Source organism: Trichosurus vulpecula, chromosome 3, assembly GCF_011100635.1.
Source record: "Trichosurus vulpecula isolate mTriVul1 chromosome 3, mTriVul1.pri, whole genome shotgun sequence".
NCBI classification, from domain to species: domain Eukaryota; kingdom Metazoa; phylum Chordata; class Mammalia; order Diprotodontia; family Phalangeridae; genus Trichosurus; species Trichosurus vulpecula.
Window position 1 is genome coordinate 190,525,840 of NC_050575.1, and position 27,965 is coordinate 190,553,804.

The following is a 27,965-nucleotide window of genomic DNA, read 5'->3' on the forward strand; positions in this document are numbered from 1 at the left end:
CCCCATTCTATCTCTCCCTATCTCCCTCTCTCAGTATGTTGCTCTCTCATCCCTTAATTTTATTTTATTTCTTTTAGATATCTTCCCTTCATCTTCAACTCACCCTGTGTCTGCTCTCTCTCTTTTACATATATATATATAAAAACACATATATACATATACACATACATACACATACATACATATACACATAGATATATACATACATACACATTCACATATATATACATAAACATATATATACATATATGCATATTCCCTTCAACTGCCCTAATACTGAGGTCTCATGAATCATACACATCATCTTTCCATGTAGGAATGTAAACAAACAGTTCAACTTTAGTAAGTCCCTTGCAATTTCTGTTTCTTGATTACCTTTTAATGCTTCTCTTGATTCTTGTGTTTGAAAGTCAAATTTTCTATTCAGTTCTGGTCTTTTCACTGAGAAAGCTTGAAAGTCCTCTATTTTATTGAAAATCCATATTTTGCCTTGGAACATGATACTCAGTTTTGCTGGGTAGGTGATTCTAGGTTTTAATCCTAGCTCCATTGACCTCCGGAATATCGCATTCCAAGCCCTTCGATCTCTTAATGTAGAAGCTGCCAGATCCTGGGTTATTCTGATTGGGTTTCCATAATACTCAAATTGTTTCTTTCTGCTTGCTTGCAGTACTTTCTCCTTGATCTGGGAGCTCTGGACTTTGGCAACAATATTCCTGGGAGATTTCTTTTTGGGATCTATTTGAGGAGGTGATCGATGGATTCTTTCAATTTCTATTTTGCCCTGTGGCTCTAGAATATCAGGGCAGTTCTCCTTGATAATTTCTTGAAAGATGGTATCTAGGCTCTTTTTTTGATCATGGCTTTCAGGTAGTCCAATAATTTTTAAATTATCTCTCCTGGATCTATTTTCCAGGTCAGTGGTTTTTCCAATGAGATATTTCACATTGTCTTCCATTTTTCATTCCTTTGGTTCTGTTTTATAATATCCTGATTTCTCATCAAGTCACTAGCTTCCACTTGCTCCAATCTAATTTTTAAAGTAGTATTTTCTTCAGTGGTCTTTTGGACCTCCTTTTCCATTTGGCTAATTCTGCCTTTCAAGGCATTCTTCTCCTCATTGGCTTTTTGGAGCTCTTTTGCCATTTGAGTTAGTCTGTTTTTTAAGGTATTGTTTTCTTCAGTGTATTTTTCAGTATTTTTTTGGGTCTCCTTTAGCAAGTCATTGACTTGTTTTTCATGGTTTTCTTGCATCCTTCTCATTTCTCTTCCCAATTTTTCCTCTACTTCTCTAACTTGCTTTTCCAAATCCTTTTTGAATTCTTCTATGGCCTGGGGCCAGTTCATGTTTTTCTTGGAGGCTTTTGTTGTAGGCTCTATGACTTTGTTGTCTTCTTTAGGCTGTATGTTTTGGTCTTCTTTGCCACCAAAGAAAGAATCCAAAGTCTGAGACTGAATCTGGGCGCGTTTTCGCTGCCTGGCCATATTCCCAACCAACTAACTTGACCCTTGAGTTTTTTAGTGGGGTATGACTGCTTGTAGACTAACGAGTTCTATGTTCCACATTTGGGGGGGAGGTGCCAGCTCTGTGAGACCCGCACTACTCCTTCCCCAAGAACCCCCAGTCCAGGCTGGGCTTAGATCTTCAGCAGGCTGTTGCACTCCTGCTCTGATCCGCCACTTAATTCCTCCCACCAGGTGGGCCTGGAGCCGGAAGTAACAACAGCTGTAGCTGCCCCACCTCCACTGCCCCTGGGGCTGGAAGCCGAACCGCGAACTCCTTCCACTCCCGCAGCTTTTCCCACTAACCTTCTCCGCAGTCTTTGGTGTTTGTGGGTCGAGGGGTCTGGTAACTGCCGCAGCTCACATATTCAGGGCGCTAGGGCCCCCTCCGCCCGGCTTCTGGTCTGGATGGTCCACACCACTCAGGCTGGGCTCTGCTCCACTCCGTTCCCAGCTCCCAGCTCCCAGCTCCGTGTGGAATACACCTCACCCAGAGACCATCCAGGCTGTCCTGGGCTGGAGCCCTGCTTCCCTCTGCTGTTCTGTGGGTTCTGCTGTTCTAGAATTGGTTCAGAGCCATTTTTTATAGGTTTTTGGAGGGGCTTGGGTACGGAGCTCACTCTAGTCCCTGCTTGCCAGCCGCCATCTTGGCTCCGCCCCATCTATTCTTCCCTTTCTAACTACATATCTGTATGAGGTTTGATTTTCTTCATATACCTCAACTGAAACAACTTATCACAACAGATTGAACATACAAACAGATCTGAAAATCCAAATATGTTCTATTAAACCAGATATTAAAGAGATTTGCAAAAAAATATGTAAAACAATGCCAGTCTTCTACCGAATTTTGTTTGTTTTGGAAAATGTAAATTATTTTTCATAAAAAACATGTCTTCACATTAATATGTAGTGAGCTTATTACTGTTATTTGAAAATGAATAAATATTTTTAAATTTATCAGATTTAATTTCTAATATAGTGAATATTGATAGATATAACTACATTAAGAAAAGCTCTGTATGGTCCTCAATAATTTTTAAGAATGAAAAAGGGTTCCAAGATAAAAAAAAAATTTGAGCACCACTGGACTAGATAATAATATCTCTGATACGGAAGGGACATCAGAGGTTTCTAATCTTCTGGCAATTACGCTGACAAGGGTAGCAAAAAGTTAAAAGTTCTCCTAGGCCAGTCAGTTATCTGTCAACAAGCATTTAATAAACACCTACTATGTGCCAGACACTGGGCTAAGCACTGAAGATACACAGAAAGGCAAAAAGCAGTTCCCATGATCTCAGAGTGGGGAGATAACATGCAAACAACTATATACAAGCAAGATATATAGACAGGATAATTAGGGCATTAAGGGGATTGAGAAAGGCTTCTCACAGAAGGTGAGGTTTTAGCTGAGACTTGAAGGAAACCAGGGAATTCAGAAGGTGGAGATGAGGAAAGAGAATTCCAGGCATGGGGGACAGTTACTGAAAACACTCAGCCTGGGAGATGGAATTGTCTTTTTAGAGGAGCAGCAAGGTGGCCAGTATCACTGGATCAGAGTAGGTAGAGGGTAGTAAAGTGTAAAAACATAGAAGAAGTAGGAAGGGACCAGGTTATTAAAGGCTTTAAAAGCCAAATAGAAGACTTTATATTTGATCTCAAAGGTGACAGAGAGACATTGGAGTTGATTAAATGGGGAGTGAGGGAAGGAGATAACATGGTCAGAACTGCACTTGAGGAAGACCAAATTGACAGTAAGATGGAATTTGTGAAGTGGGAGGGGGTTTGGGAGAGAAAGATAATGAGTTCAGTTTGAGACATGTTGAGTTTAAGATATCTACAGAAAATCTGGTTCAGCATGTCCAATAGGCAGTTGGAGATTTGAGCCCGAGGTTAGAGGAGGGTTTAGGGCTGAACAAGTAGATCTCAGAATTGTCTGTAGGGTTGTTGTTGGTCCTTCATTCTAGAAGAGAACCATGACATTAGGAAGGAGATGTCGTGACTTGCAAGTGAATTGGATTAAGCAAGGCAGGGCTGTGCAAAGTCACCAGCCTCACTTTCTCCTCTGGAGCCATCTGGGTCTAGTGGCCAGATATAGATCATGATGACTGGAGATGGCCCTCCATCTATAGGAAGATGGCAGTTGAATCCCTAGGAGATGATGAGATCACCAAGGAAAACAGAATGGAAAGAGAAGGGAAGAGGGTGTAGGGCAGATAAATTTTTCTTTTTTGACACCTTATCAGTTCTCTTCATCTGACACACAGGAGACAAATCTCCACCTGGATAACTCTCCGTTCTCGTGACCGCTCTCAAGTACTTTGACTTATATGCCCATCCCAGTCCAAATGAGGCATGGGCATCTGAATAGGTATCCAGTTTTATGTGGAAGCTCTCACTAACAAGGAACTCACTACCTCCCAACATAGTCCTACAACAGCTCGAAGGGCTTGGATATTTTTTTCATATTGATCTCACACCTACCTCACTTTTGCTTCTGTTTATTGATCCTAGTTCTGCCCACCTCGAACAAACAGAACAAATATAATCCCTCTTCCCACCCTCTGAGTCCTTCAAATATTTGAAGACAGTTATGTTCCCCCTTCTCTTCTCTTTTCTTCTCTATGTCTTCCCTTCTCTAGTCTCTTAGCCAACCAATCCTCATATAACACGGTTTTCGGTCCAAATCTAGGTCACCTTTCTCTGGTCATGTTCCAGCTTGTCAAAGGTCCTCCCAAAAACGTGCTGCCCCACCCTCAAACTGAGGTGAGTTGGCTAGGGCAGAGTACATTGGAACTATCATGCCCCCTCAAACTGGACGCAGTATTTCTGTTGATAGAAGAATAAGGTAAACAGAAAGACAAACAGACATTTTGATTCAACAAATATTTATTCAGCTCCTATTATATCCAAGTCATTTTGCTAGGAGTTAGGGTTATAGACCAAAAACAAAATAGTCCCTGTCCTCCTAAAGGAACTTAGACTCTACTGAGGAAATGCATGTATGTGAAGAAGAATAACATGAGTTAAATAGAAGAAGAGAGACATAAGCTTTGAAAGAAATCAAGCTTTCAGAGAGATAGAGATGAAGAAGTGCATTCATTAACAAAGGGAAATCTTGTGTCAATGCATAAGAGAAGGGCTGGTGAGTTCAAGGAGGACTAGCAGCCCCATTTTGGCTAGAGGAAGAGCTAATAAAGAATAGCAATTTAAAAAAAAAAGTTAGAAAGGTAGGTTGGAACCAGATTGCAGAAGATCTTGAAGGCTGAGATGAAAAGTTTAAGTTTTATCTTAGGGCAAGAGGGGACCCCTGAAAGTTTTTGAGCAGGAGCACCATGAGCCTTGTGTCTTGAAGGATTACTTTTGCAATCAATAAGTCAACAAGCATGTATTAATCACCTACAGTCTGTCACGTGCTGTGGGATCTGAATGCAAAGAATGAAACTATCTCTACTCTCCAGGAGCTTAGTGTGGAAAATGGGGAAGAAAATGGAGGTGGGAAAACCAATTAGTAGATTGTTATAATAACCCAGAAGAGAGATAGCGAGGGCCTGACCTAGAGCCATAGTATGAATGGAGAGAAGAGGAAGGATTCTAAAGACAGACAGACAGACAGAAATGGTGATTCTTTGTTGTATACTATTATGGAAAATTACTAAGCTCTGTTCAATTTGCTGCTGATCTGTCTCTATGTGGTAATTTCTCTTTCTCTTATCCCTATATTGCCTTGGAAGAATTGCTTGATCAGATGGAGCTCTGTTCTGGTTTCCCTCAGATGACTTTGGGCTTTGCTGTCGGTTTGCAAAAAGCAAACACATTCTTGCCCCTGCAACTGAGGTCCTAAATTTTCAAATGCATCTCCCTCTTCCCTATGGTTATTTTTAATTTCCATGAGTCAACGGGAATCTTTCTGATAATGGGAGTTAATTCACAATATAAATTGCAATCCCTGTGGAATCCAGTGACTTGGAGTGCATTTCCATAACAAATAGCTTCTGTATGATTCACAGACCTCCTTTGGGCAGCACAGCTTCAAAGCAGACAGCAAATCCCTGCCCTTCAGGGACCCTTCAAGTTCAGTGACTGGTTCAAAGTTCGGTCACATTGAGGCAGGGTGTTCTATTAATGAGGAAGGAGGTGCCAACACAATATAGAACCCGAACGGGTTGGGGGCAAGGGGATAATTTTCTGAATAACATTCTGAGAATCTAGTTCTTGCCTGAACCATCTCTAGATACCATCCTAAGCAAAATGGCAAAGTAGAAAAAGGATCACAGCATTTAGAGCTGAAAGGGACCTGAGAACTTACACTATATGGACAAAAGAGGTGTGAATAACAGGCTTGCCTCCCACTCCCCTCTCCCCAACCTTGTTCTTTGGGTGGGACAGAATCCACTATTAGTTTTTATACACACTCACATATAGATATAGATATGCACACACACACACACACACACACACACACACACATTGGAGACACAGGCTCAAACCTAGAATGGAACACAAAACTTGAAGTCAGAAGCAGACTTAAGTTTAAACCCAGGCTCTAATACTTACCAGCTGTGTGACCATGAAGAATTCACTTAACCTCACTGAATCTTAGCTGCCTTTTTTTTCTTTTCTTCAAACAAGGGTAGTGATAAAGATGACAAAACCTGGGCCACCTCCCCACTGGTGGATCTGAGAAGAAAAGGTATTCGGAGGACTTTGAAGCCTTAAAAGAAATGTATAGACATCGATTACTATTATTATTGATGATCATAAAATTTAAAGCTAGAAGGATGCATAGAGATCAGTGTGATGGAACAAAGAGTCCCAGGTTTGGAGTCAAAGGACATGGGTTTGAGTCTTTACTCACACCGGGAGGAGATATCAGAGATGATATTTGAACCTAAACCCTCTTTCTCTGAGTCAATGCTCTTTAGAAGAAGTGTGGTGAATAGAACACCACAGGATGAATTGAAGGGCAGGGAGTGGGTATCCTGGTGGTTGAGGTGGAATAAAGGAATTTTTCTGATGCCATTTGCACAGCTGTTACTATTCGTAGACTATAATCAAATGCCATTTGCCAAGTGGATGACCATACTCTAAGGCTATTTACTTAATCTGAAAAATAGACAGAGGCAACCAGGGATCTAGTGGCTAGAGAGTCTCTAGAGACTTCTCAACACCCCAGCAAAGACTAGAAGGAGCAGAACAATTGCTTTGGTAGAGGGAGTTTCCTACAAGAATACAATCACCACCAGCAAACTGAGAACAACAGGAATTATGTAACCTGGCTCCCAGGGAGATGCTTTGTTCATCTTAAAGTACCATATCAATGTGAGATATTACTGTTCTCTAGTCCAATGCCAAGAGTGGAATAGTGGAAAGAGCACTGACTCTGGAGTTAGAGGGTTTGGGTCCAAATCCTACTTCTAATGTCTTCTAACTATGTGAATTTGGGCAAATTACTTAACTTCTCTGGACCTCAGTTTCCAACATCTTTAAATTGAACTGGTTGAATTTAGGATCCCTTCCATTTCTAAATATATGATCCCAACATTATGCAGGTGGGGAAACTGAGAACCAGAGAAGGGAAGGACTTACCTAACTTCACATAGGCTGTAATTAGCCAGGCTGGGATTCAAATCTAGGTCTTCTGACTCTGAATATAGTGCTCTGGTCTTTAGATGACATTTTTTCCTGGTTTCTCATTAGCCCCAGAAATGCAGCAAGGCATTTATAATGCCAGAGGAAAGAAGATGTCTTCTCAAAGAAACAGTCTCTGCTTCAGAAAAACCAAAGGACAGCTGTTGTCCATCCCCTCATCCTAGTCATTTCATAAGAAAGCCGAGTCTATAGAGAGTTTAATTATGTAATTTAAGTTATTTTCTTGGGCTAGACAAATATTTACAGCATATTTCACACAAATAACTTTGCCCAGAGAAGATTTCTGTTGCTTACTCTGGCTTGGAAAGCTCGGAGAATGCTCATAAATTTGCATATCCCATTACAGAAAGGCACTGAAGATAGAAATGTGTCTGTAGCAATACAGCTCCTGCACGGTCTGTGCTCCTAGCAGGTGGTAGACACCAACTGGAAGGAAAAAATGTCAATGAAAAGAAATTTGCAAGTTTCAGCAAGTTGGGCCTGTTTTCTGCTTCCATTTCTGATGTCTTCCAAACCTCCGCCTGGAGACAGAACAACATTCAAGTATTTGTGGTGTGTTACTAAGATCCTAATTACTTAAATCCAGAAGGAAGTCCTAGCTATTGCTTTCCTCATCAGGGAATTTGCCCTAATGGTAATGTTGGTGAACATACAAGTGGGAGCTATCATGTGCTGAGGCAGAGGCCAGAGGTCTCTATCCATTCACTACCAAAATGACAATTTTTCCTGCTTAAATACTTCATTATGGTTAGATAACTCTTTGCAGACATTATTACATTTGAGTCTCACAAAGACCCTGCAAAGTCCAAGGAGTGCAAGTATTATTACGTCCATTTTACAGATGAAGAAACTGAGACTCAGTGAGGAGACCAAAGTCATGTGACCAATGAGTGATAGAGCAAAGAATAGAACCCAGACCCTGTTTGTCTATTATACTATCCTGCCTCTCAACAGTCATGGAATCATCAAATGCTCTCAAACAGAAGGACCCAAAGAGTTCATTAGGGCCAATCGTCTTCCTTCAGTCACTCATGCAGCAAATATTTATTAGGTGTCTACTACATACCAAGTACTGCACTAGTGTAAGGGTAGGTGGGGGTTGGGTGCTCATTCAGCATTTCAGGGGAAAGGCCAAGTCCCCCAGACTACTTAGAAAATTTCTTTGGCAGCCAGTGGACATTTTCCACCCAACAAGAGGGTTTTTCTTCTAAGGAATTGCTGCTGTTACCTGACTCTCCACTGAAAGTCAAGATCTTCTGTTTCTTCCAAAGAAGGTCTCTCCAAATAAAATTGGGAGATAATAAGAAGGTTGATTTGAGTGTGCACCAGGTTGTAATGAAAAACTGAGAAAATTCCAACATTTCTACTAGAAAAGTGGGCACTAGCTTGCTTGTTTCCTTTGCTGTTCTCCAAAATTTTTGGAGAATTGAGAAATTCCTAACATTTCTAACTGGAGAATTGCACAGTGTTCTGCTATCAGTGGTTTTTTAGTTTCTTACAGTTTTTTTTTTTTCTTAGAGAATTAAGGAGCTCTAGTGAAATATCACTAATTGGTCTCTTAGTTGGGGTCCTAGGGGAATATAGATCAAATTGATTTATATCCCACTATTGGTGTAAAGGAGATTGTGCTTTCCATCATGGTCTGATCAGTCTGGATGGCACAGTAATAGAAGCACACTTGTCTTTATTCTAGCAGTAGTTTCATCATTGGTGCTGAGGGACAACACCTCTTGAATTCATTTAGGGGGAGAAAGATACACTCTTGGGGTGTTGTCCTTAATCTTGCCCCCATCAGTTTATAAACTAGGTCCCCAGACAAAGGACTGAACCCATTGGCAGGCTCACCTACTGTGGGCAAGTATGACACTATGAAGTCAGTCATAAAAAGCAAGGGTCAAAGGGAAAATCCTATGTCTCCCCAGGAAGTTCCATCCCTATCAAAAGCACCAACATAACTCATAGGTTTTTCCTTAGCCATTAACTAACCACCAGTTCTGGAGCTAAAAAACTGCCATCCAGTTTTTTGACCTCTTAAGCAGTCAGGAAGGGATTCCTGCTAGATATCAATTGGAAGGGACCCTATCTAGTCATACTCACCACTCCAATGGCAGTAAAACTCAAGGGCCTCCCCAGCCGGACTCATAATTCTAGAATTAAACCAGTGTCACCTCTTGCTTTTCCCCTAGAGACTCCAGAATATACCTGTGAGCCCTTGGAGGACCTCAAACTACTGTTTTGGAAGACCCCAGCCTCTTCCAGTGATACACCGACCTTCAACTGAATCCAAGGTCTCTAGCCCACTGGACCTGGCATCGGCCAGGTTCTGAAGTCTGACCCCCTTGAACTGGACCCATCAAGGCAGCGATAGCTCTACACCCCTTGACAGCAGGAAGAAATTCCAGAGGCTGAGACCTCCACCCTTTATCCCAAAGGAATTTGGGTCCCATTTGTTTTAGGGGGGAATGATGAGGTTTGGATTGTGGGAGCCCCCTTGAACTCCCCTTGAATCTTCCCAATAGATGAGGCATTTGCCTGAGGCCATAAACCCTTCATTATTGCTAGGCCCAAATCTCTAGGCTAGATTACTCTAACCTAGCTTAGCCCTCCATTGTCTGGCTAGTTTCCACCCTTGATCTTGTCAAAGTGTCTATGGCTAAATCTGTTACCCTTAAACTAGCCTAGCCCTACATTCTCTGTTATCTCCAGGTAGTCTTCAGCTACTTCCTCAAGACCCTCCCTAAACCCCTCCTCCCATCACCCCAGGACCACCCTGGATCCCTCCTACAATCTTCCTGTATATAAGTTTCATCTTGCCTCCACTAAGGTGCTCAGATTCCATCTACCCTTGTGAAAACGAGTGTCACAAAGGGTGAAATTTCTTAAGACAACCATTATGGTGAATCTGTAGTAAACTTTGTCTCTCTTTGGCTGTGAGAAGGCTTGCGTCGAATTCTTCCAAGCAGGACCCTGCATGCTGGTATTTTGGGGTCTCAAGCACCCCTAAAAGCATGTAGTTCCCTGACCATTTCATATGGTTTGCCGACCCCTTCATGACAACACCAGCCTTTTAGTTCCTTGAACCTCTCTATCTGGAGAAGAAATATTCCTAGATTTGATGAGAACCCCAGAGCAATTATAGATCACTTTAAGTCATTTTGAAAGCTTACAATACTACTCAAGAGAGAGATAAGCCATCATAGAAGTAACAAATGGCTTAGTTCCAGCGGAGGGAGAGGTCTCTGACCTCCAGGGTGTTTCCAGTTGGCCTTTAAGGACCCAGATTGGGATCCCAACAAAACAAATGATTACATCAGATTCCAGCAGGCCAGGCAATCTTTGCTTAAGGGTATGAATGACTGTGCAGCATGTCAACTGGAATAAGTTCCAGGAGACAGTGCAGGAGGCATGTGAGAATCTTAATCATTTTATGACAGACTTTGCAAAAGTGCTAAATCGTATGTGAGACTAGATCCCATAATCAATCATAGCCTGAAATAAGAGGACATTTCTATAAAGCATACCCTGGATGGCATGAGATGCCTATAAGTCGGCTTAAGGGCAGCCCAAATTGACTAGGAAGGTAGGGAGAAAGGAAAACAAGGAAAAGAAAAACAAGAGAGGACAGACAGGAGGAGAAAGAGCAAACTGCTATTGCCTGTTCCAGCTCAAACTACTCTTGCTCCTGTGTGGGCTGTCTCTGACATCCCTGAGCAGACTGCTTCAGAAGCTACTACATAGGCCATTAAAGAGGCCATTGTATAGACTGTGTCAGAGGCTATATCTAAACCTTGGGTATTGTGAGAATGTTTTTACGTTAGGAACAAAGTTCACATTGCTCAAGGCTGCATTAAGAAACAAAGGGACCTTAGAAGTCAAAAAGGGAATGGATTTTTCAGTTGTTGTCCTGTCATGTTTCGGTCATGGCCAACTCTTCATGACCCCATTTGATGTTTTCTTGGCAGAGATACTGAAGTGGTTTGCTCTTTCCTTCTCCATCTCATTTTACAGATGAGGGAGCTGAGGCAAACAGGGTTAAGTGACTTGCCCAGGGTCACACAGCTAGCAAATGTCTGAGGCCAGATTTGAACTCAAGAAGAGGAGTCTTCCTGACTCCAGGCCCAGAATTCCATCCACTGTGCCACCTAGGATTCCTAGAAGTCAAAAAGGGAATGGATCTAGAGGTTCCCAAAGGAACAGCAATGCGTGAAGGTGCTGGGTAGGGCTAGGAACTGTGGGTTTTGAAGAAGGATTTTTTTGTTTTCTCAGGACCTGATTTCCTAGCCCCAGTTATCCCATTCTTTTTCCAAAACAGTAAACTCCATATTACTCTTAAGGTTGGGGGCACATACTATGACTGTTTGCTAGCTGTTGGAGCTTCTAAATCAGTCCTCATAATTAAACCCAATTGCAAATGTCCCTTTATTGGATTCTTAAATGTTGTTGGGGATTTCAGAGAAGCCTAAGCAAGTTCCTAAATTACCTCCTAGCACAGCTTCCATGGGTCCCCTTTCTGTACAACACTCCTCCCTCCTTATGACTAAATCCCTTTGTAAACCTAATGGGGAGGAGATCTCCTATGCAAACTTGCAGTTACCAAAATCACCAAAAAGTAAATTAAAAATTTTAAATAATTAAAATCTAGCCCCAAGCCCCAAGATATCTTACAAACTATAAGCAACCAAAAATTATATTCCTTTGGACCAAGCACCCACATGTAAGGATATGATGCCCCAAATGGAGAAAGGGACCGCATGTGCTAAGAAAAGAAGAAGAAGAAGAAGAAGAAGAAGAAGAAGAAGAAGAAGAAGAAGAAGAAGAAGAAGAAGAAGAAGGAGAAGGAGGAGGAGGAGGAGGAGGAGAAGGAGAAGGAGAAAAAGAAGGAGAAGAAGAAGAAGAAGGAGAAGAAGAAGAAGAAGAAGAAGAACAAGTAGAAGAAGAAGAACAAGGAGAACAAGAAGAAGAAGAAGAAGAAGAAGAAGAAGAAGAAGGAGAAGAAGGAGAAGGAGAAGGAGAAGGAGAAGGAGAAGGAGAAGGAGAAGGAGAAGGAGAAGGAGAAGGAGGAGAAGAAGGAGAAGGAGGAGGAGGAGGAGAAGAAGAAGAAGGAGAAGGAGAAGGAGAAGAAGAAGAAGGAGAAGAAGGAGAAGGAGGAGGAGGAGGAGGAGGAGGAGGAGGAGGAAGAGAAGGAGAAGGAGAAGGAGGAGAAGGAGAAGGAGGAGAAGGAGAAGGAGGAGGAGGAGAAGATAGCATTCCTCCAACTCAAACAGTGAGTTGGTTCCTTAGAGAACCGCTACTACTCACAGATTGTTCATCCTTCATTCGTGAAGAGGACCAAAGGTGTGAATTAGATTTAATTAATGCTGAACCTCAATCTCTCCTCCAGAGTCATGGAGTCTAGTGGCAAGATGACTCAAGATGGCCCAGACCTAAATTGTAACCAATCAAGCAATAATCCAACAGAGTTTAGTTGTTATAGGAAAATTAGTCAAAAAGTTACCTGAGTTGAAAATGAACCATACACTTTAGGAAATAATAATTTAGTAAGCCATAAGTTTTGAGTAACAACTTTTTGTGCTAAAGGACAATTCAGATCTATAAATAGTATGGGATTCTATTGAAATGTAGAAACTTTAGGAATTGAGCAGCTAAAAGGAAGTTTAAAATAAAAGTTTAAAAGCTGGAGGTTTCATTGAAATAAGCAGGGGAAAGGGAGCAGAGGGAAGGGAATTCAAAGTTACTTTCCCCCAACTCCACCCCCATACCCTATCTGTCACCCTCAGGACAAGTAAGAAGGTGGGGACAAAGATTTGATCAGGCTTTTGGGGTGATTTGAAAGTATATAGAAAAAAATTCCAGGGGAGTGGTGAGTGCCACCACGTGTCTTTAACAATGAGCTAAGTGGTAACAATGAGTTCTCAATCTTGAAACACTAGGCCAGAGATTTTTTTGAGATTTTAAAAGTTGCCATTAGTAGGAAGGAAGGAAGGAAGGAAGGAAGGAAGGAAGGAAGGAAGGAAGGAAGGAAGGAAGGAAGGAAGGAAGGAAGGAAGGAAGGAAGGAAGGAAGGAAGGAAGGAAGGAAAGAGAGAAATAGCAGCATTCCCCAACTTCTGTTTGGATTGTCAGGTCAGGCTTCTAGAGGGCAGCTACTACTATTCTCAGGGTTCTAGGGATAACTTTCAGAGACTGCTTTTCTTACTGTAGGTCCTGAGTGCCAAATACAGTAGTCCCCAGTGACAGTCATATAACAGCCTACCTGGAGGTAGACACTACCACCTTACCCATTTTATAGATTAGTAAATCCTGAGATAAAACAACTTGTTTCAAGATCGGACAGCTCTCAAATTTTCTGAAATCAGAGTATATAACTCAAGTTTTCCTGGCCCGTGCATTTTTTCCAAAATTGTATCTTAAAGCCTAATAGTAGAGTAAATTCAAACTTATCACAATTATTTTACCAGGAGACTACATCTCCCTTAAAATGAACACAGAATAAAGTCAATCACATCTGGATCTATTTATATAAATGATATCATGCTGGATCTTAATTAATTTTTTAGAATTTTGTTTACCAGCTAATGTACTACTGTCTGATCTACCACAACTATCCTAATAGGGGAACACACTTGGACCACATTCTAATTTAGTTTCAGGACATATTTCAACTAAATCAAATTTGTTGTGCCTTTCTCCACTTACAGCATCATTGTTTAGACTTTGATGACTTAGAATGACTGTAAATGGTGATTAGTTTCTATTCTGGCCAGAAACTAGAGGGCCTTCCCCTCCCAGATTAGTATTTTTGTGATGGGAAATTGGGCCATCTTTTGTCTCAGTTCTTACCTAGTCTTTAGTCATTGAAAGGGCATTGCCTCAGACAAACTGAGACCTGAGAAAGACCTTAATTTAGAAAAGTCAAGGTCACCTACTGCATCCTGGGCCATCCCCAGTCATCTTGATATTTGGTTTTTTTTTTGTTTTTTGTTTTTTGTTTTTCAATTATTTATTTATTATTTTTAGTTTACCACACACAGTTCTACATAATTTTGAGTTCCAGATTTTCTCCCCTCCCTTCCCCCTCCCTCCCCAAGACGGCATGGAATCTCATATAACTACCATGTATAACTTCGCATTGAATTAATTTATACACTAGTCAAGTTGTGGAGAAGAATTATGACCAATGGAATGAATCATGAGAAAGAGGAAACAGAACCAAAAAAAAACCCAAAAACAAAAACAAAAGAGAAGCAAAAAAGGCGAGCATGTAGTGGGCCTCAATCTGTATTCAAACTTCACAGTTCTTTCTCTGGATGAAGATAGCATTCTCCATCGTGAGTCCCCTGGAGTTGTCCTTGCACTTTATGTTGCTGAGAAGAGCGCAGTATGTCAGGGTTGGTCCTCACATAATCCATATATCTGTGGTTGTGTACAATGTTCTCCTGGCTCTGCTCCGCTCACTCAGAATTATGTCGTGTAGGTTTTTCCAGGTTGTTACGAAGTCCGTATTATCCCCATTTCTTACGGCACAATAGTATTCCATTACCTTCATATACCACAGCTTGTTCAGCCATTCCCCAATTGATGGGCATCCCTTTGATTTCCAATTCTTGGCTACCACAAAAAGAGCCACTATAAATATCCTTGTACATGTGGGTCCTTTTCCCGCTTGTGTGATTTCTTTGGGATACAACCCTAGAAGTGGTATTGCTGCGTCAAAGGGTATGAACATTTTTATAGCCCTTTGGGCATAGTTACAAATTGCTCTCCAAAATGGCAGGATCAGCTCACAACTCCACCAGCAATGTAACAATGTTCCAATTTCCCCACATCCTTTCCAGCATTTATCATTTTCCTGTTTTGTTATTTTAGCCAATCTGACAGGAGAGATGTGGTATCTAAGAGTTGTTTTGATTTGCATTTCTCTAATCAGTAGTGATCCAGAGCATTTTTTCATATGCCTATAGATAGCTTTAACTTCTTCCTCTGAAAACTGCCTGTTCATATCCTTTGACCATTTCTCAATTGGGGAATGGCTTGTACTCCTATATATTTGGCTCAGTTCCCTGTATATTTTAGAAATGAGGCCTTTATCAGAGATACTAGTTGCAAAGATTTTCTCCCAATTTTCTGTTTCCCTCCTAATTTTTGTTGCATTGGCTTTTTTTTGTACAAAAACATTTCAATTTGACATAATCAAAATTATCCATTTTGCATTTTGTAATGCTCTCTATCTCTTGTTGGGTCATGAATTCTTTACTTTTCCATAAATCTGATAAGTAAACTATTCCTTGCTTTCCCAAATTATTTATAGTATCAGCTTTTACTCCTAAGTCATGAACCCATTTTGACTTTATTTTGGTATATGGTGTAAGATATTGGTCTATGTCCAGTTTCTGCCCTACCATTTTCCAATTTTCCCAACAGTTTTTCTGAAATAGTGAATTATTAGCCCAGAAGCTGGCCTCTTTGGGTTTACCAAAGAGTAGATTGCTACACTTGTTGATTTCTCCTACTTGTGTACCTATCCTATTCCACTGATCCACACCCCTGTTTCTTAACCAGTACCAGGCAGTTTTGATGACTGCTGCTCTGTAGTACAGTTTAATATCTGGTATGGCTAGGCCACCTTCTCTAGCATTTCTTTTCATTAATACCCTAGATATTCTAGACCTCTTGTTTTTCCAGATGAATTTTGTCATTATTTTGTCCAGCTCAGTAAAATAATTTTTTTGGTAGTTCGATTGGTATGGCACTGAATAGATAGATTAATTTAGGTAAAATTGTCATTTTTATTATATTAGCTCAGCCTAACCATGAGCAACTGATATTTTTCCATTTATTTAGATCTGATTTTATTCGCATGAAAAGTGTGTCATAGTTATGTTCATATAGGCCCTGGGTTTGTCTTGGCAAATAGACTCCCAAATATTTTATAGTGCCTACAGTAACTTTGAATGGAATCTCTCTTTCTATCTCTTGCTGTTGGGCTTTGTCAGTAATGTATAGGAATGCTGAGGATTTATGTGGGTTTATTTTATATCCTGCAACTTTGCTAAAGTTGTTTATTATTTCAAGTAGTTTTTTACTTGATTCTCTAGGATTCTCTAAATAAATCATCATATCATCTGCAAAAAGTGATAATTTAGTTTCTTCTTTTCCTATTCTAATTCCTTCAATTTCTTTTTCTTCTCTTATTGCTACAGCTAACGTTTCTAGTACCAAATTGAATAATAGGGGTGATAATGGACATCCTTGTTTCACCCCTGATCTTATTGGGAATGCATCTAGTTTATCCCCATTACAAATAATGTTTATCGATGGTTTTAGGTAGATGCTATTTATAATTTTAAGGAAGGTTCCACTTATTCCTATGCTTTCTAGTGTTTTTAATAGGAATGAGTGTTGTACTTTGTCAAAGGCTTTTTCTGCATCTATTGAGATGATCATATGGTTTCTGCTAGTTTTGTTGTTGATATGGTCATTATGCTAATAGTTTTCCTAATATTGAACCAGCCTTGCATTCCTGGAATAAATCCTACCTAGTCATAGTGTATTATTCTCGTGATGAGTTGCTGCAGTCTTTTTGCTAATATTTTATTTAAAATTTTTGCATCAATATTCATTAGAGAAATTGGTCTATAATTTTCTTTCTCTGTTTTGACTCTTCCTGGTTTGGGTATTAGTACCATATTTGTGTCATAAAAAGAATTTGGTAGGACTCCTTCTTCACCTATTTTCCCAAATAGTCTACAAAGTATTGGAATTAGTTGTTCTTTAAATGTTTGATAGAATTCACATGTAAAACCATCTGGCCCTGGAGATTTTTTCCTAGGGAGTTCATTGATGGCCTGCTCAATTTCTTTTTCTGATATGGGGTTATTAAGAAATTTCACTTCCTTTTCTGTTAGCCTGGGCAGTTTATGTTTTTGTAGATATTCATCCATATCTCTAAGGTTGTCAAATTTATGGGCATACAGTTGGGCAAAATAATTCCCAATTATTGTTTTGATTTCCTCTTCATTAGAGGTGACCTGGTAATTTGATTATCTTCTTTCTTTTTTTTAATCAAATTGACCAAAGGTTTATCAATTTTATTGGTTTTTTCATAAAACCAGCTCTTTGTTTTATTTATTAATTCAATAGTTTTCTTGGTTTCAATTTTATTAATCTCTCCTTTGATTTTCAGTATTTCTAATTTGGTATTTAATTGGGGGTTTTCAATTTGCTCTTTTTCTAGCTTTTTCAGCTGTATGCCCAGATCATTGATCTCCTTTTTCCCTATTTTATTCATGTAGGCATTTAGGGATATAAAACTTCCCCTAAAAACTGCTTTTGCTGCATCCCACAAGTTTTGGTATGTTGTTTCATTATTGTCATTCTCTTGAATGAAGTTATTAATTGTTTCTCTGATTTGTTCTTTGGCCCACTCATTCTTTAGAATTAAATTATTTAGTTTCCAATTAGTTTTTAGCTTATTTTTCCATGGTTCTTTATTAAAAATGATCCTTATTGCATCATGAACTGAAAAAGATGCTTCGACTACTTCTGCTTTTCTGCACTGGATTGTGAGGTTTTTATGCCCTAGTACATGGTCAATTTTTGAGTATGTGCCATGTACTTTTGAGAAGAAAGTATATTCCTTTTTATCCCTATTCAGTTTTCTCCAGAGGTCTATCATATGTGCCTTTTCTAAAATTCTGTTTACCTCCTCAACTTTTTTCTTATTTATTTTGAGGTTAGATTTATCAAGTTCAGAAAGGGGGAGGTTGAGGTCTCTCAATATTATAGTTTTGCTGTCTATTTCTTCCTGTAAGTCCCTCAACCTCTCCTCTAAGAATTTGTATGCCTTACCATTTGGTGCATATATGTTAAGCAATGATATTGCTTCATTGTTTATGGTGCCTTTTAGCAGGATATAATGTCCTTCCTTATCTCTTTTAATTAAATCTATCTTTACTTTTGCTTTGTTTGAGATTAGGATTGCTACACCTGCTTTTTTACTTTAGCTGAGGTGCAATGTATTTTACTCCAGCCTTTTACCTTTACCCTATGTGTATCCCCCTGTTTCAAATGCGTTTCTTGTAAACAGCATATTGTAGGATTATGGTTTTTAATCCATTCTACTATCTGCTTCTGATTTATGAGAATGTTCATCCCCTGCACGTTCAGAGTTATGATTTCTATCTGTGTCTTTTTCTCCATCCTAATTCCCCCTGTTTATGCTTTTATTTCTCCCTTTCCCCTTCTCCTCCTCAACAAAGTTTTGCTTTTGATCGCCACCTTCCTCAGTTTACCCTCCCTCTTTATTCCCCTCCCTTATCTTACCATTTCCCACTTGCTACTTCTCCCCTTCCTTCTGACCACCTTTTTCCCCCCTTCACCTCCTACTTCCCGTAGGACAAGTTAGATTTCTAAACTTATCAGGGTATGTTATTCCCTTCTTGAACTAGATCAGATGACAGTAAAGCTCAAATGCTGCTCTTCTCCCTCCCTTCTTTCCCTCTACTATAATATGTTTTTGTGCCACTTCATTTGGTGTAATTTACCCTTTTCTACTACCTCCTTACCGCTTCTCTCATAGCCCTCCCTTTATGTCTCTTACTTATATTTTATATCTTTACATCAGTTAATTTATACAGGAATTCACAACCTATGTATATCCCTTTCAATTGTCATAATAGCTGTACCATTCTCAAGACTGACTTATATAAGTATATATATATATATATATATACATATATATATATATATATATATATGTATAAAACATACATAAGATGATATAATCCCACATAAAGATGTAAACAACCTGCCCTTATTGGTTAATAAGGTTTTGGGGGTTTTTCCCCCTGGTTACCTTTTTATGTCTCTCTTGAGTTTTGTATTTGGAGATCAAATTTTCCATTGAGTTCTGGCCTTTTCATCAGGAAGGTCTGGAATTCCCTTATTTCATTGAACATCCATCGCCTTGCCTGAAAAATTATGCTTAGTTTTGCTGGGTAGTTGATCCTTGGTTGTAGTCCCAGCTCCTTTGCCCTTCGGAATATCATATTCCAATTTCTCCTGTCTTTTAATGTGGAAGCTGAGAGATCCTGCGTGATCCTGACTATAGTTCCATGATATTTGAATTGCTTCTTTTTGGCTGCTTGCAGTATTTTCTCCTTGAGTTTATAGTTCTGAAATTTGGCTATAATATTTCTTGGTGTTATCAGTTTGGGATCTCTTTCAGGGGGTGATCGGTGAATTCTTTCAATGACTATTTTGCCCTCTGGTTCTAGGACCTCTGGGCAGTTGTCTTTGATAATTTCTTCGAAGATACTGTCAAGGCTCTTTTTTTCATCGTGGATTTCCGGTAGACCAATAACTCTTAAATTGTCTCTCCTGGATCTATTTTCCAGGTCAGTTGTTTTGCCAATCAGATATTTCACATTTTTTTTCTATTTTTTCGTTCTTTATGTTTTGTTTCACTACTTCTTGGTGCCTCATAGATTCATTAGCTTCCACTTGCTCAACTCTAATTTTTAATGAGTTAGTGTTTTCATTTTGCTTTTGAGTCTCCTTTTCCGATTGGTTGATTTTGCCTCTCAGGGTGTCATTTTCTCTCTCTAGATTCTTAATCTCCGTAGCCATTTCGCCAATCTTATTCTTTAGGGACTTGATTTCATCAGTGGATTTTTTTCCATTTTTTCCATTTTTTCTTTTAGTACCCTAGTTTGGTTTTTAAAATTCTCCTTTAGCTCTTCCAGCAATGCTTTTAGGGTTGGAGACCAGTTCATATTACCTTTTGAGGTATCCGATGTATCTACAGTGTCATTGTTGTCCTCTTCCATATTGGTATTTTGATCCTGCCTGTCTCCATAAAAAGACTCTATTGTCCTCGGTTTTTTTGTGTTCTTCTTCATGTTGGTTTGCCTTTTCCTGGCTTTACAACGAATTTCTACCTTTGGTCCTCAGGGCTTTCTGTCCCAGCTTTCTTATTCTGGGGGTTGTGACTCTAGAATTATAGCCTTCAGTTTCCTGAGGTGTGGGGGAGGGGTCTGGCTCCCTGGCTTCTCACTCCCTATGGGTGCTCTCCAGCACTTGCTTTTCAGCAATGGTCTCAGCTGTTTGTTGTTTGAGCTGATGTCTGGCACTTCCCCTGGGGGAGCAAGATTACGTCTGGGCTCGTGGTGTTGACCCCTTCCGACTCTGCCCCTCTGGGACTAATGAACTTGTACTATTTGACCACTGAAGCCCCACTACTTTCTGCTCAATTCCAGCATTCTTTTTTTTTTTTCCCCGAGGAATTCTCTGGGTGGGGAGGAGAGGGATTATAGCCGTTTACCTGGACATTATGCTACCCGGAAGTTCAAGAAACCGCGTTCATACGTTTGAGCTGCAAGCCTCAGGAGTCGGTGTTTCCCGGCCAGTGGCGCTGCGCTGCCTCTCGTCACTTCCGCAGACTGCCGTCCTGTGTTGGGAGGCCTGGGGATCTCCGCCGGTTTCGGGCGCCCAGCTTTCTCCCAGCCTGTCTCCCATGTGGATTTCCCGGCCGGCAGTCTCCGCTTTGTTCTGGAGCAGCTCTGCACCGAGCACTCTCCGAGCCTACAGATTCGTGCCTTCGGCCTCTCAGCCTCTCCCGACTCAGAAATTTGCCCCACGCAGACTGCTCGTGGTTTCTGACTCTCTCAAATCTGCTCAAATTCACTTTTTTATAGGAATCTGACAGACCTTGTGAGAGAGCTCCGGTAAGACGCTGCCTTCATGTGGCCATCTTGGCTCCCCCCTTGATATTTGTTCTGCTGCTGAATTTTGATGACTCCGGAGGAGAAAAAGAGGCTGACAACTTCAAGCAGCTCTGCCTCACTTAAATCAGGTTTAAGCACAAGTCAAGACATCACCTTGAGATGTCATCGGTCCTCTTCAAGAATGAAGGATGAACAAAACAACTGTTAGGTTATAAACTCAGTTCCTAAAGAGTTGTCTTAATGGTGCTAACTAATGGTTTGGTTTTCTTCACTTTTTAAAAAATCAAATTAGCCAATTGTTTATCTATTTTGGTTTTTCATAAAACCAACTCCTAGCTTTGTTTATTAATTCAATGTTTTTTACTTTTAATTTTATTAATCTCACTTTTAATTTTTAAGATTTCCAATTTAGTGTTTAATAGGAGATTTTTAATTTGTTCTTTTTCTAGTTTCTTTAATTGCATACCCAATTCATTAGTCTACTCTTTCTCTATTTTATTGATGTTTGAATGTAGAGATATAAATGCTCCTCTAATCACTGCTTTTGCTATAGCCCACAGATTTTGATATGCTGTCTCATTATTGTCACTCTCTTTAATGAAATTATTTATTTCTATGATTTGTTCTTTAACCCACTCTTTTAAAATCACTAGTACCAAAAATGAAAAGGGTGAATATGCCACTAATGAAGATGAAGTTAAAGCAATTATAAGGAGTAATTTTGCCCAATTATATGCCGATAAATTTAACAATTTAAGTGAAGTGGAAGAATATTTACAAAAATATAAATTGCCTAGATTAGCAGAAGAGGAAATAGAATATCCAAAGAGACCTATTTTAGAAAAAGAAATTGAACAAGCCATAAATGAGCTTCCTAAAAGAAAGGCACCAGAACCAGATGGATTTACAAATGAATTCTATAAACATTTAAAGATCAACTAATTCCAACATTAAATAAATTATTTGGAGTAACAGGTAAAGAAAGGATCCTACCAAACTCCTTTTATGAAAGAAATATGATATTGATACCTAAACCAGGAAGAGTAAAAAGAGAGAAAGACAATTATAGAACAATTTGATTAATGAATATGGATATAAAAATCCCCAATATTACAAAAATAGTTAGAATAGTTAGATCAGCTGTGAAACAAAGATACCCACTATCCCCAACATTATTCAATATTATATTGGAAATCCTAGCAATAGCAATAGAAAAGAAAAAGAAATAGGAAGAATCAGAATAGAGAGTGAGGAAATTTAAAAAATCTCTTTTTGCAAGACAATATGATGATATACTTGGAAAATCCCAAAGATTCAATTAAAAAGTTAGTTGAAACAATTAATAATTTTAGCAAAGTAGCAGGATATAAAATAAATCCATATAAATCATCAGCATTCCTATCTAGCACAAACAAAACCTCACAAGAAGAGATAACAAAAGATATCCCATTTAAAATAACTCTAGGCAGTATAAAATACCTGCCAAAACAAACCCTGGAACTATAAACAAAGTTACAAAAAAACTTTTTATACAAATAAAATCAGATCTAAATAATTGAAGAAATATTCATTGTGCATGGGTAGGCAGAGCCAATATAATAAAAATTACAATTTTATCCAACCTAATTTATATATTCAATGCCATCACAATTAAATTACCAAAAAATATTTTGCTGAATTAGAAAAAACAATAACAAAATTCATTTGGAAGGAAAAAATCAAGAATATCAAAAGAAATAATGAGGGAAAATGTAAAGGCAGGAGGCTTAGCAGTATTAGATCTCGAACTATATTATAAAGTAGTAATTAGCAAACCTATCTGGTACTGGCTAAGAAATAGAAAGGTAGATCAATGGAACAGAGCAGTCACACAATTTACAGCAGCAGATAAACACAATAGCCTTGTATTTGACAAGAATAAAGATAACATTTTGGGAAAAGAATTCATTATTCGATAAAAATTGTGGGGAAACTAGAAAGTAGTATGGCAGAAACTGGGCATAAACCAATATCTTACAACGTTTACCAAGATAAAGTCAAAATGGATACATAACCTAGATATAAAGATATCATAAGAAAATTAGAAGAACATGGAACATATTACTTATCAGACTTATGAATAGGTGAACAATTTATGAATAAACAAGAGATAGGGAGCTAAGTCAGGTGTAAAACGGATAATTTTGATTACATTAAATTAAAAAGTCTTTGTACAAATAAAACAAATGTAACCAAGATCAGAATGAAAGCAGGTAATGGGGGAGGGGCAGAATTTACAGAAAGTTTCTCAGATAAAGGTCTAATATCTAAAATATATAAAGAATTTTGTCAAATCTACAAGAGTAAAAGTCATTCCCTATCAATAAATGGTCAAAGGATACAAACAGGCAGTTTTCCAATGAGAAATCAAAACAACATAGTCATATAAAGAAATGCTCTGTCATTATTGATTAGAGAAATTCAAATTAAAACAACCTTGAGATATCATTTTACACTTACCAGATTGAAGGGGGAAGGGACAAATGTTGGAGGAGATGTGGAGAAATTGGGATACTAATTCATAGTTGGTGGAATTGTGAACTGATCCAACCATTTCAGAGAACAATCTGGAATTATGCCCAAAGAGTTATTAAACCACCCATATAACTTGTGACCCAGCTATGCCACTATTAGGTCTATTTCCAAAGATGATTAGCAAAAAAGGAAAATAACTATGTTTTAAAATATTTATAGGAGCTCTTTTTGTGGTGGTAAAGAACTGGAAATTGCAGGGATGTCCATCAATCACAGAATGGCTAAACAAGTTGTGGTACATGATTGTGATGGAATGCTACTGTGCTATAAGAAATGATGAGCTCAATGATCTTAGAAAAACATGGGAAGACTTGCACAAAATAATGAAGAGCAAAATGAGCAGAACCAAGAGAACAGTGTATACAGTAATTAATATGCACAGTAATATTAAGAACAGCTTTGAGCAAATAAGTTATTTTGACTATTATAAATACCTAAATTAACTATAAAGGACATATGTATCTGTATCCAGAGAATGAACTGATAAATAGGAGAATGTATAGAATAATTTTACATATATATGTGTGTGCACATATACATATACATATACATATATACACATACATACATACATGTGTATATACACATACATACACATACTTATTTGTGTCTAATGGTGGCCATCTCGAGGACAGGGGTGGAGGGAGAGAAGGAAACAAAGAAAAAAAATTTCATGATAACTTTGTTGTATATTTAAAATAGCAAGTTATACATAGTAGATTTGCATATTCATGTGTAATTTTTTATTATATTATGTTATGGAAATGCTTGCTTTATTCCACAAATTAAAAATAAAATAAATTTTAAAAAAATAAGAAAGGTACTATTTCATTAAGTGTTTCATTTCATTAGGATTATAACAATGATTTCCAAAAAAATTCTTCATTGTTTTATTTAATCAGATATTTGGAACTTGTTATTTGGGCACAATCATAAGCTTGTTTCAGCTCTGCTGGTGATATGGTATAAAGCTCTATAATGCTTACACCTGAGATCTGCAAGATTCTGAGGTGAAAGAACTAGTTAGCTCCACACCCTGCTAGATTACAAATCAAATTATGTTAAGAAAGTAGGTTCCACCTAAATTTGTTTAGCTGTGTTAAAGCTACATCTTAACTTGGTAGCAAGATCTCTCATCTCCTGAAGGTTTGAAGTATAACCATCGTGTGAACTTTAAAAAGTGCTCTGTGGCACTAACACTTAGCTATACTGGCTTTTACAAGTCTTTTATTTTAAGAACAGAGAAAAGGGTGACTTTGGGTGTTTTGACCCAGAGCTTCATCCCCTCCATCCGTCCCGTGACTTACTACTCTACCAGGAATGAGACATCAGAATGTGATTACTGAGAGATGAGATCTCCTCTTGTATTACTAACACTCTTTTACAAAATTTAATTTATAGTAGCGGTATACGGGATGTCTTATGATTATGAAAAGTACAAAGTTATACCTGGAATGGCATACATTGAAGTTATATCTTGAGTCAACTTAGTCTTAACATACTCCAGTCTTAGGCACTTAATTAAGAGGTCAATCTGTAATATTTATTCTCAATAACATGGGAATATTACTGACTCTAGTCCTAAGCTGTGGTTATTGAATCTTTCTGTTTTAAGGTTAAATCTTATGGGATGTGATTGATATTTTTCTGACTCTGATTCCAGGTATGATTATCAGAAATGACATTGAGCCAATGAACCATGATGCCAGCAGCCCTGTGGGAGTGACACCTATGAACTGCTACAGGAGGATTTCTGTCTCAGGGAAATGTTGAGAGAGCAACTTTTTGCATGGACTGAGGTAGGACTCTTCTGATTCAGTTTCCCCAGTGTTACATTTCCTCTTGACCAGAAAATCTTCCCACCTGGCTAACAATTCTGAGCCTGGCCGTGACATTCTGTCAGTACAATGGGGATCTCTTGCCTGGAATTGACATCAAGCTAGGAAGAGCATTTTTCTCTTACTATACCTATATTCCTCTTTTTCCTTGTTTGGCAAATTTCTATAATCATGGCAGGCAGTCAAGGGAAGATATGAACATGATATTAAATCTTTATCTAACAGACTAATGTTGGAACACATCTAAGTCACTATCATAAGACGAAAATATGTAAGATTTAAGTTATTCAGCCTGAAGTTGTAGTCTTTTCCATATCCTAGACAAACAAGTGTTGTTGTTTGTTTTCAAAGAGAACCAATGACATCACAGGTGATGTCTTGACTTGTGCACAAACTGAATTAAAGTGAGGCAGAGTTGCACAAAATCTTCAGCCTCACTCTCTTCTTGAGTCAGTAGTCCAGTAGCAGGAAAAAAAGTCAAGGCAGCTGTTGGTGGGCCAAGATGCAGTGGATGACCTTGGTGTATGACCAAGCTCTAAGTGCTCCACAGCACCTGCTTCAACCACCTTCATGGCTGTTGGAACAAATTGTTCTCATCTTCCTATTCTGCTGACAAAAGTCTTTCCATGCTTGGGGTAGACATCCCCTAACACACTAAGAGGTTTGAGATCTATCAGCTACCCTCAGCCTAGTTTAGCCCATTTGCCAAGAGAGTTTGCTGGGCCATGGCTACTGCACATGTTACACCTTCTTGGAGTCACAGGTGAGAGTTGGGTGAATCAGATAGACACCAAAGGTGAATGAGCAGCCCTGCAAAGGCTCAGCAGCCCTCACGCCAGAGGTGCTAGCTCTCCCAGAACACCCCATGTATCTAAGTACTAAGTAGATGAGTACTTGGACTTGTCATCTACCAGCTAGTAGTTGTATATTTGTGTGTAAGATTAGGTACTTAAAATAAACTTGTACATAGAACATGTTCTGAAATACAAGCAAATTACACAAGAATTACCTTAAGTATGTCTTCATGTTTAGAAAGTGTTTAAGAACGGTGGTCTACATGGCTGTAATATCTATTTCATTTGAACATGTTTTACTACAGACAACTCATTTGATACAATTTGGAATTGTTTACTTAGTCTACTTACACATCTTATCCCAGGTCTTTTGTTAAAATTAGAGTAAAATAAATATCTCTTAGGTAAATTCGTTTGTGTGGCAATTAAGCTTAGGTAAAGAAGTCATCTCCTTACAAAGTGTTGTTTACCTATGTGCTCATAAGAGGGGGAATGAGCAGTTGAAGTGAATAAGTGGGGTAAAATTTTTTTTTGAGAAAGCAACAAGATCAGATGATTGTATATGTCAAATAGAAATTATTCTAATGGGATACAAAGGCCTTGAGTTAGTTCTAATAACAAGTTCTAAAAATTGGGTTGAGAATTTTATACATGCAATTGTATTGTTCACCCTCTGCACAAATCAGGCAATTTAAGAGAGCTAGTTTTGCAAAAAATTTTAACAGAAACATTCAGGGAGCTCTACAAGTGACCTGAACTCTGCTAGGAAAAGCTGCTTTAAGAACAGGCCTATTCCAGCAGGCCAGAGAGGAGAAGGGGGAAAGGAGGGGAGGATAAAAGGGAGGGAGGGAAGGAGGAAGGAAGGAAGGAAGGAAGGAAGGAAGGAAGGAAGGAAGGAAGGAAGGAAGGAAGGAAGGAAGGAAGGAAGGAAGGAAGGAAGGAAGGAAGGAAGGGAGGGAGGAAGGGAGGGAAGGAAGGAAGGGAGGGAGGGAGGGAGGAAGGAAGGAAGGAAAGAAGGAAGGGGAAGGAAGGGAAAAATGATCACTTGTCAGCTATAGAGGGGATTTCTGTTCAAGCACAGGCTTGTCTAGATAATCTCAAAAGTCCTTTCCTCCTCTGATGTTTTGTGAGTCTATGGAATATTGACAGAAAGAAAGGAGGTGTCATGATAATAACAATAATAATCAATATGGTACTTCAAGGTTTACAAAGCATTTTCTTTCCAACAACCCTATGAGTTATGCAGTGAAAGCTTTATTCCCATTTCACAGATGAGAACACCAACACTAAGAAGTTAAGTAACTTGTCACACTGTCAGGAAGGGTCTGAACCAGGACTCAAACTTGGTTCCTCTAACTTGTGGCCTTTTCACTTCATTCTCCTGAAAGGATACCACAGAAGACAGGGAGAGAAGGAGACAACATAAGAGCACTGGAAGCCCACAGAAAGCATCCAAGTTCACCAGCTGCCATTTGACTGATTACAATGATGATGATGGATGATTAAGAATATGATGATAACAAAAGGCCACTGGATTTAGAACAACTGGTCCTATGTCAGAAACACAGTTTGCCGCTTCTCATTCATTATTGCCTACTACCTACATGTCCATGGGAAAGTTATTGTCCCCCCTCAGCCTCAGTTTCCTCATCTGTAAAAATAAGCACTTTGGCTCCAAATCCTATGATCTCTTAAAAAATAAAAATGAAACAAAAGATTTAGGGAAAGATTAGTGTAAATAAGCAGCCCACAGCAGGTTACTGCTGCCTCAGCCTGTTGGGCTCAAACTCTGTCCAAGGTCTATGGACTCTGGGCTGATGCAATAGGCCAGTACCGGGGAACCCCATTCTCTCCTGGGGTTATCTTTTTTTGTTAACCTTT

At 38.9% G+C, this 27,965-nt stretch overlaps 1 long non-coding RNA gene across 1 annotated transcript; it reads left to right on the forward strand.

The window, feature by feature from the left end:
* The first annotated feature begins 7,558 nt into the window (after positions 1 to 7,558).
* Positions 7,559 to 27,824, forward strand: LOC118840758. Its single transcript, XR_005009815.1, has 4 exons — positions 7,559 to 7,707; positions 9,342 to 9,443; positions 25,116 to 25,251; positions 27,473 to 27,824. It is a non-coding gene; the product is annotated as an uncharacterized LOC118840758 (long non-coding RNA).
* The last annotated feature ends 141 nt before the right edge of the window (positions 27,825 to 27,965 follow it).